General features: G+C 30.9%; 1 pseudogene; it reads left to right on the top strand.

Moving 5' to 3' along the window:
* The first annotated feature begins 735 nt into the window (after positions 1 to 735).
* LOC111747353 lies at positions 736 to 854 on the top strand (annotated as a pseudogene).
* Positions 855 to 10,471: the final 9,617 nt, after the last annotated feature.

Below are 10,471 nucleotides of genomic sequence, written 5' to 3'. Positions count from 1 at the left end.
ATTCTAGTCAACGTTATCGTTTCCTGGGTTATTGCAGTAGCCTCTTAACTAGTGTCCTTGTATCTACCCTTGCCCCTCACCCTATGAAATGAAGTCCTATCATGTTTCTACAAAACAAATGAAAATTTCAAAAGTTTCCTTGTATTCAGGTTAAAAGCCAAAGTTTTTATTGTGACCTATAAATTTCTACATAGTTTGACCTCATTTCAACCTCTGATCTGAACTCTTGTTGTTCTTCTCTCTCACCTGTTCTGTTCCATCCACACTGGCTTTGTCATCATTTCTTAAACCTGCCAGGCACACAAATGCTTTTGGTCCATTGCACTGGTTGTTACTACTATTCTTCAAAATTTCTTTCTCCAAATATATATATATATATATAAAATATAGTTAGCTCCCTCACTTTTTCTGTATCTTCACTCAAGAATGAACTTATTGGGACTTCTGCTGCTTTTGGAAATTATGGAGTATTTGGGACCAGATTTATTCTCCCACAATTAATGAATAGAAAACTATACCAAAGATGTTTTTCTAAAGCAAAACTCTTTTCAGACATGATCAACAGGCAAGAACCATGATCCCTGAGAAAAATGAAACAGAAAAGGTGAGACGTAAAGTTCCTTGGTGTTCTTCCTGAGACATTTTCTACACCGAGGTGCAAAGAAGGGAATCCCAAGCAAAGCACAATGGTCTAGCTAAGTTGAGAAGACAGAGATTAGAAGTTGGAGAGACTAAGTCTATGGCCATGCCACCCTGGACACACTTGACCTTGACTGATCTCAGAAGCTAAGGAAGGTCAGGCCTGGTTAGTACTCGCATGGGAGACCACCTAGGAAGACCAGGTGCTGTAGGTGTAAGAAAAAAAAAAAGAAAAAGAAGTTGGAGAGTCTTAGGCAATGGCAATTTGAGGAGCAGAGTGCCAGAAAGAAGGGAGCTGTCCAAAGAAGATCCAGAACTATACTTCAGAACCCTTGACTCTGGCTGAATACTACATATAATATTATATATACAGTTACTATACATAGTAATATACATGCATAGGCTGAAACTCCATGAGAATGGTAAACAATAACTATGGCGTTATACACTGAATATGGCTGGGAGGCATTCATGTTCTAACAAGGCAAATGGGAGTTCTTATTAAATGCTTTTAAGATTCAGCAGAGACACCAGAGGGTCATACCCTAATAGTAGTGTTAAACTAGTTACATATTAAAGGGTACTCTAAAAGTTTTGTAACAAGTCTGAAAAAATTAAGCTGATCCACAAGCAAATTAATTCTTGCCAAAATGAAGTGTAGCATTTTTTAAAAGACAACAAAATTAAGCACATGAAAATAACATTCATTGGAAAATTGCTAGGATTGTAGAGAAACAGTAAAATATGACCAACAATTAAAGAATCAGTCGATAAAAAAAGATTTAGAAACTACATATATGATAGTCAATACAAAAGAATCTTAAAATAGCAATTATAATCATGCTCAAGAATTTAAAGGAAAACATGTATATAATGAGGAACTAAAAGCTATAAAATAGATCCAAATGGAAGTTCTAGTTCTAAAAGTATAATATCCAAAGGGAAAAAAAAAGAAAAACAAAACAAAAACTAGTTCTGGGATTAATATCAAATTATGTGTTGCAGAGGAAAAGATCAGTGAACTTGAAGTCATAGCAATAGAAACTATCCAAATTTAAGCAAGTATATTAAAAAGACTGAAAAAAAGAAAAAAAAAAAAACTGAGCCACAGTAGTCTGTGGAATCAAGCAGTTAAACTTTAGAGTTCTAGAAGAATAAGGTGGGAGCTTATAGCTGAGTGACTATTTAAAGAAACTATAGATGAAATATTTTCCAAATTTAAAGAAAACTACAAATCCATGGGTACAGAAAGCCCAAGGGACAAACAGGATAATCATAAAGATAAGCAAACCAAGTCATCAAACAATGAAATTGCTAAAAGCCAGTGATAAGGCAGGGGGAAAAAATAATGTAGAACATTATGAACACAGAAACAAAGTGAATAATTAATATTGACTTGTTACTTGAAACCATGCAATGAGACATCTTTAAAAGACTTAAAGAAAAAAAAAATTAACTTAGAATTCTATTTATAGAGAGATACTTTTTGAAAATTAAAGCAAAATGAAGATATTTTCAGAAAAAAAAAGCTGAGAGAATTTATCACCAACATTAAAAAGAATGTTAAGAAAGGTTTTCAGCCAGAGGAAAATTATCTCAAATAGAAACTAGGAAATGCACAAGGAAAGAAGAGTAACAGAAATTATATATATATATAAGTTATATATATATATAATTTTTAAATTTTTATATATATATGTGTAAATAAAATCTAACAGAAGTAAAAAAGATGATAACTAGGAAATGAAAATCTAATATTTTAAGTATCTTATACATGAAGTAGTATATTATTTAAATATACACAATGATAATTTGAAGATACTGTAAACTTTACAGCAACCATTTAAAGTAATGTCAATGAATTCTAACTAATAGGCCAGCCATAGAAATTAAATCTTAATGGGAAATTATATTTATTCATCCAAAAGAAAACAGGAAAATTGGTAAAGAAAAGGAACAAAGAACAGTTGGGATTTCTAGATATCAATTAGTAAGATAACTGTTTTAAATCTAACAATATAAATAATTACTTTCATGTAAATGGTCTAAGTACCCCAAGTAAAAACAGGGTTGTCAGACTGTATTAAAAAGCAAAACCAAATTCAACACTTTTTACAAGAAACTCACTTTAATTATAAAGGCATAGTTAGGTTAAAAGGAACTGAATGGACAGTGTGATATTTTGATATACGTGGTATTCAGTCATACTTCAATAAAGTTGAAAAAAAATAATAGGTTAAACATAATTGAGCACAGGTGAAAGGAAATTGAATAATAATGGCTTTAAACATTTTAGAATTAAAATAATAAGTCATCAAAATTAAATAATTACTGCATGTAAAAACACATAACATGCAGATACTAAATATGAGAAATCTGGAGTTTATATAATGCCTATATTAATATTAGACAAAGTGAACTTCAGAAGAAATATTGCCAGAGATAAAAAGGGACTTTTCAAAAAATAAAGAGAGTGATTTGTCAAGAGGCCACAGGAATTCTAGATATATAGACCCCTAAAAACAAAATTTAAAATACATGGAGCGAAGTCTGACAACTGCAATCTCACATAGATAAATCCACATGGTAGTTGGAAATGTCTACACTTTCATAGTAATTGAGAAAAACAAGCTGAAAGAAAATGAATATATAGAAGATTCCATGAATACTACCAACTGATTCAATTTAATTATCATTTGTTGAGCACACTATTCAACAACAGAATAATACACATTAAAGTATACTCAAGACAGGTATCAAAATCAGCCATATGCTGGGCTGTAAAAAAATTTTAAAGCATTGAAATTATATAGACTTTGGTCTTCAATTGTAACTAAATTAAATTAGCAGTCAATAGCAGAATGATGTATACATAATCCCAAATATTTGGAAATTAAATGAAATATATAAATAAGACATGGGTCAATGAAGATACTCTATGAGGAAACATTAAATGTATTTTTAACTGAATGAAAATAAAACAAAACCAATTTATCCAAATCTGGCGATAGTTAAAATGCTCATTAGAGAGAAATTTATAACTTTATTTTTGTTAAAACTTTTAAAATCCAAGAATATACATTAAGAAATTAACAGAAATTAAAGAAAAAAGAGAACTTAACCCCAAATCGGCAAGGGGAAGCAAGCAGTATCGTTAAAAATAAAAATTAAATTAAATAGAAAATAATGTAGAAATTTAAGGAGGCAAAAAGTTTTTTTTAAGATGGATAAAAATTTTAATCTTCTAGATAGACTAGTCAAGACAAAAAAGAGAGAAGTCACAATAACCAATATCAGGAAAGAGAGGGCATCACTACAGATCACAGAGACATCAAAGGGATTCTAAAAATTTATTATGTATAGCCTTAGGCCAAGATGTCTAACCATATAGAAGAATAATTCCTTTAAAGAAATGGGAGGTAGATGGGGTAAAAGTGGTCAAATGTGTGGTGACAGAAGGAAATCTAACTATGTAATGTGTACATCCAGTGTAAATATATATATGCCTTACTGCTAAATGATACACCTGAAACTTATTGGATTTTGTTAACCAATGTCACCATAATAAAAAACTTTAAAAAATAAATAAAAGAATTGGATTAAAAAAAGAAATTAAAATAACAGTATAACAAGCCCTGCCCCCCCAAAAAAAATGTATGATCATAATTGACTTAAGGAGAAATGTTAAAAATCTGAATACTCCATTAAAAAGCTTGAATTTATAGGTAAATACTTTCCCATAAAGAAAACCATAAAACTATACCGCTACCTCAATGTACTCTATTATACATTACATTTAAGGAAGAAGTAATACTAATATTACCAACTCTCTTGCAGAAGATAGAAATAACATTTGGCACCTAATTTTGTCAAACAAGCAATACTCTAATACTGAAACTACACAGAGGTAGCATACAGAAATAAAACCACAAATCAAATTTCTCAGTATAGGCATAAAAATCCTTAACATGATATAAACAAATTAAACTGAACAACTTAAAAATATGTAATAATATGTCATGCCCAAATGGAGTTTATCTCATGAGTGCAAAGTTGGTTTTACAGTTGAAAATCAATCAGTGTAATTTGTACCAAGATAAAAAAAAGAAAAAAGAAATGTGATCATTTTAATAGATGTAGAAAATCATTTGGTTGTGTTCAACTCCAATTTGTAATAAAAACTATCTCAATATGTTAACGGGCATCTATACAAAGATCCAACATCACATTAAATAAGAGTGAGTGGTTTCCCTTTAGATCAGGAACAAAGAATGAATGTTTCTGTCTCTTTTGTACTGGAGGACAAACAAAAAACATACAGGTTGGTGGATTGGGAAGGAAGAAATAAAATAGTGTTTATTTGTAGCTAACATGAGCATGTACCTTGAAAACTCTAGAGCATATCCAAATAAGTCTTTTTATTTTTGTTTTTTAATTTTAAAGATATTTAATTAAAATATAGCTAACATAGGATGTCATGTTGGTTTCATGTGTACGTCATAGTTATTTGACATCAAAGAAGTCTATTTTAAATATAAGTGAAATTAACAAGATCTCAGAGAACAAGGTTGACATAAAATTCTATTTTATTTCTATGTAGCATCAACAATTAGAAAACACAATTCCCATTTAAATCCAAATAGGAAGTTTTCATAAAAATTGACAAGATTATTCTAAAATACATATGGAAAAGCAGAACAACAGAAAAAAAAAAACAACCAAACAAACAAACAAAAACGTAGGGAGAAAAACAAAGTTGAAAGTCTTATATTAACCAATTTCAGGATTTATTTTAAGTCTACAGTAATCAAAACAATGTGGTATCGATTTCAGGGAAGATAAGAAAATCAATGGAAAAGAATGAAGAGCTCAGAAATAGACCACACATAAATGGTCAATTGAATTTTTACAGGAATGTCAAAATAATTCAGTGGAGGAAATAACAGTCCTTTCAACATAATAGTAGAACAACCAGATTTCCATATAGAAAAAAAAATGAATCTTTAGCCTTAGCTTACATCATATAAACATTAAATCTAATAGTGTTGTACACCCAAATATAAATACTATTATATTAAAAACATCCAGAAGAAAATCTTCATGTCCTAAGGGTAGGCAGAGGTTTCTTAGGATGCAAAAAGCATAGACTGTTCAAGAAAAAAATGATTCTAGTATTCTTCAAAGGACACTATGAAGAACACAAAAAAGCAAGCTGTCAACCAGGAGGAAATATTTGTAGTAAATATTTTTGAAGGGACTTAAGTCTAGAATATATAAAGAACTTACTAATTAGATATCAAATAACCCAATAAAGAATGGTCTGACTCTATACATGCACTTGTGCACACACACACACATGGTCAATAAGCACCTGAAAACATGCTCAACATTGTTTATCTTCAAGGAAATGCAAATTAAAACCACAGCAAAACATTGATAACACCATGTGTTGGTGAGGATATGAGGCAATTGAATGTTGCACGCATTGTTAGTGAGAGATTATATCATTACAATAACTTTGGAAAACAGTTTTATAATTTTTTTATAAAGTTAAACAAACACCTACATTATGCTCCAACAATTCTCCTAGATTTTTACCCAAGGGAAATGAAAACATAAGCCCATAGATAGCTATGTAAACAAATTCTCATATTAGTGAGAAAGAATACATAAACTTTAGAGTAGTTAAATGTAGAAACAACACAAATGTCTATTAAAGGTGAATGGATAAACCAAGTTCACTATATCCCTAAAAAGTTCTCATGTAGATTGAGGCAACAGATAACATCAACTAAAGCAAACAATTGGACCTTCATTAGCTCACATAACAAGGGGTTGTTGGGCTGATACTGTTGCTCGTTGAGAAGATTCTCCCTGTCTTTCTGTACAGCATTTCTCAGCTTATTGTCTTGTACTTTTATTGTGGCTCACCTCATTGTCCTATGGTAGCTGTTTCTGACAAGATAAGCATGTGACATGACCAGAAGTAGAAAATAAAAGTCTGTTTTGTGTACCTTTTTAAGAAAGCAGGCAAAGCTTCCAAAAAAATCCCTTATGAAACTTCCTCTTCAATATATTGGTCAGATTTGCATCATCCAGCATCCAAAGGCAATCACTAGACAAGGGAAACAGAGTTACCATGACTGTTGTTCACTAATGAAGATTCACCGTATGAGAATGGGGAAGAGTCCATCATCTCCTTTGAGACACACTTTACTCTTTACCAGAAAAAATCAGTCTTGTTAGCAGCAATAAAGCAGGATATTTGGTGGGAAACCAAAGAGACATTTACCTCTAAGAAATCCATAATCTTATCTCAAGTCTGATGACTCTTATTGCTGACCCAGAATTCAAATTGTGTTGGCATATTGTGTGTGTGTGTGTGTGTGTGTGTGTGTGTGTGTGTGTGTGCATGAATGCACACGGGGTGGGGAGGGAATGAATGAAAAATTATTAATTTATAGTGAGAATTATAAACTGGTATTGGCATTATTCTGACTCTGATCTCAGTACTTTATCATCAGATTGTTTCTTGACAAACCAGAATTTAGGATTCAGAATTGTTATTTGACCTTAGAAAAATGTCTCTTGCCCCACCACCTCCCCTCCCCGGAAGATGGCTTGAGGCTACTTTTAGAGACTTCTAAGCCTTTAAAGAATAGACTTGTCATAGAAGCAGGGATGTTTGTATTCATATCTTTTGAATAGCGAAAGCCCTTGGCACTTATTTTTTTTCAATCTCAAGTTTAATAATTTTTACATCTGCTCTGGGAAACATTATCTTCTGGGAGACATATCAGAGTTTCTTAAACTATAAAATATTCTCTCAAATAGCAAAATTATATCTGTTCTTTACATTTTGGTTCTACAATAGATATACTTTTTATGGATAACTGTTTCGAGGATGTTCATACAAGATTTATCTATGTTATATTGTTACTTACCTAGGTCCCAGAAATTATTCCAAAATATTTTAGTTAGAATTGAGAGTGATCTTCACTTCCTGGTTTTCTTACATAGAAAGTTAATTATAAAAAGCGTGTGAATTTTGCTATCTAATTCAAATTGGTCAGTTTATTTCATTTACGTACATATTTTTCAGGGACATTCCACTGTTGTTCCCACATACTCTCAACAGAAAGAATTATATAAGGATTAAATGTAGTTGTGCATATGAAGACTCTAGCATATTGACTGACATGATTGGCCTGTGTATAGTAGACACTCAATAAATCTGAAATGCTACTATTATTTTGTCCTAGAAAATAAGAATTATGACACCTGGCTTTTGGTGTTATTACAGAAATGCAATTAAGTATCATTCACATAGATACCAAGTATAATACCCAGTTGCTATACAGGAACTCAATAAATGTTAATTTTATTCCTTTCACTACCTACTAAACAAAACATCCAGAGGAGTAATAACACTGTCTTCATGCTGCTACATCACTCCGGCAAAATAATTTTCTCTTCTTGGAAGAGAGAAACCAATAAAGTCTGGTTTCAATTTATTTAGAGTATTCTCTCCTTTTGACAGCATAAAATAAATTCCTGCTATAAAATAATCTTTTTTTGCTGATCTGTGTACAATGATAACTCAGTGCCACCTAGTCCTTTTTGGATAAATAAATTTAAAATAATCTGTTTCAAGAATGCAACATACAGTCCTCTGAAGAAACTGCCCAGTACAGACAGGACAGTTACTTTGGATAGCAGCGGATGTTGGAGAGTATAGGCTCTAGGCATTTACAGCTGAATGTTACCATCTCCTGCTTGAAAGAATTTGCTATATACTTCCAACTGAGGATAATTAGACTTAACTTTCAAAGCCACACATCAGGTAAGTGACACAGAAGAGCAGAGAAGGAATCACTCAGATAATTTAGGTAGCATGACTTTTTTACCTTTTGTAGTTAGCTAGGTGAAGTGTAAAATGATAATAATACTCTTTAATGCAGGGAAATTGTATTTGGGGAACTTGCATTACCTGTTTTAAGATCTTCCTGAGAATGCAAGTTCCATAATGCTGCATAAAAGCACATTTCTACTACTGATTATGAGACATTTTCTTTGCACACCAAGATAAAAATTCCAAAGCAATTTTCACAAATAACATTCTGGAGTAGATGTTTGAAGTACAATTTCCATGCAATTTAAGATTTCTTTTCTGGCTGGAAAAATTTTGACCTTCTGTTGTGGTAGAAATAAACCAGAAAATTATTCGTGTCTTCATGTACCCATTTATTTCTAGAGGACATGTTAATTGTTGCATTAAATATCATTAGGATATATTCCCACATGAGTGACAGTTTTTACATGTCCTGTCTCAGTGTATGTGAAAACAGGCTTTGGTTTGGCAATTATAATACTTAAGGTTTTGGGGAGAACATGAGCGATGGAAGTTTGGGTTCATATGTTATAAATTCATTAATATATTCATTTCTGTGCACTTTATGCAAAAGTTTTATGAAACTTTTATTGAATGTTTCCAATTGAGGTTATACTACCCACTGTTCATACATGTTGAGATTATTGGGTAGGATTTTAACTCTTACAAGTATTGACTATTCCGCTTGCATTTTTATAATCAAAGAACAGGGTTACATAGTTAGTACAGTGCCCAAATTATAATAGGTATTCACTAAGTATTTGTTGAATGAATAATACCAACATTAGATAATGACTGTTCATAGTATAGGATAAATGAGATATAAGCATGTAGTATAATGGTTGTTTAGTACTACTGAATTAAATCTATATGTTGGCATTCTATGACTATGTAAGGGTATAAATACAAGTTCTCTGTCCAGATATTTGAAAAAGGAAGGGAGAAGGGTAGTCTAGTGAATATTATCCATAGACTCCTATAGGAATCTAAGTTTTATTCCTTTATCAACATAAACCAATAGAAAGCTGTATTGTTTTTAACAAATTAGCTTCATCCCCAACCAAATTGCACTTGATGACTTTTGCTTTAATCTTGTAACCTGAACTATTAACTACTTCTGTATTTATTATAGAGATATTATGATGGAAAATATATGAATCAAGAAGTCAGAAAAGTGTTGAAAGTGTTATTAATGATGTAATTAAAATACATTTTGTTTAATTAAATGAAAATGTTTACAACATGATTAAACTCTTTTCTCAGTTATAAAATAGTGACTTTGAAATTATAAGGGGTAAATGCAGATGAGTTTTATAAAGTCCCTAAAACAAAGAGTGGCATATGCTGAGTATCTCATGAGTAATCTATAATCTATATTCTCGTTGCCATTATTATTATTGTTCTTTCTATTATTATTATTAGGAATTTTCATTGATTCTAAAAACATTTTTCACTAAGTCACATGATTGTTCAAGTTCTGTGGGTGACAGGTTTATTTTAGAATTTATGGTAGGAAAACATTTTCTTAAAGCAACCCCCCTCTTTGCTAATACAGATATGTATAATTTGTGTTTCTATTTTTGTCATTATTGACATGAAACACAAACTAAATTTTAATTTTAGATCACAGCTTTAGTGATAATCCCAAAATGACTAAAATTGCTTCTTTGAAAAAAGCCCATAGTTCTATTTTTTCTAATTGTATATTATTTTTCTTTTTGTTATTATGACTTTTATAAATCATTTTAAATTCTTCTTAGACATTTTGTTTAATTAAATGAAAATGTTTACAATGATTAAAATTAATTTATATTGACATAATTTATGCTTTGTTTTGTTTTGTGCAAAATTGACTTCATCCTTTCCCATAAATATCTTTAAAAACAATTATTAAGATTATATTACAAACTTATTATGTCGTAAATTTTGGCCCATTTGTGT

This window comes from Pteropus vampyrus, unplaced genomic scaffold (genome assembly GCF_000151845.1).
Source record: "Pteropus vampyrus isolate Shadow unplaced genomic scaffold, Pvam_2.0 Scaffold218, whole genome shotgun sequence".
NCBI lineage: Eukaryota > Metazoa > Chordata > Mammalia > Chiroptera > Pteropodidae > Pteropus > Pteropus vampyrus.
This window is presented reverse-complemented; position numbering and strand designations above follow the sequence as displayed.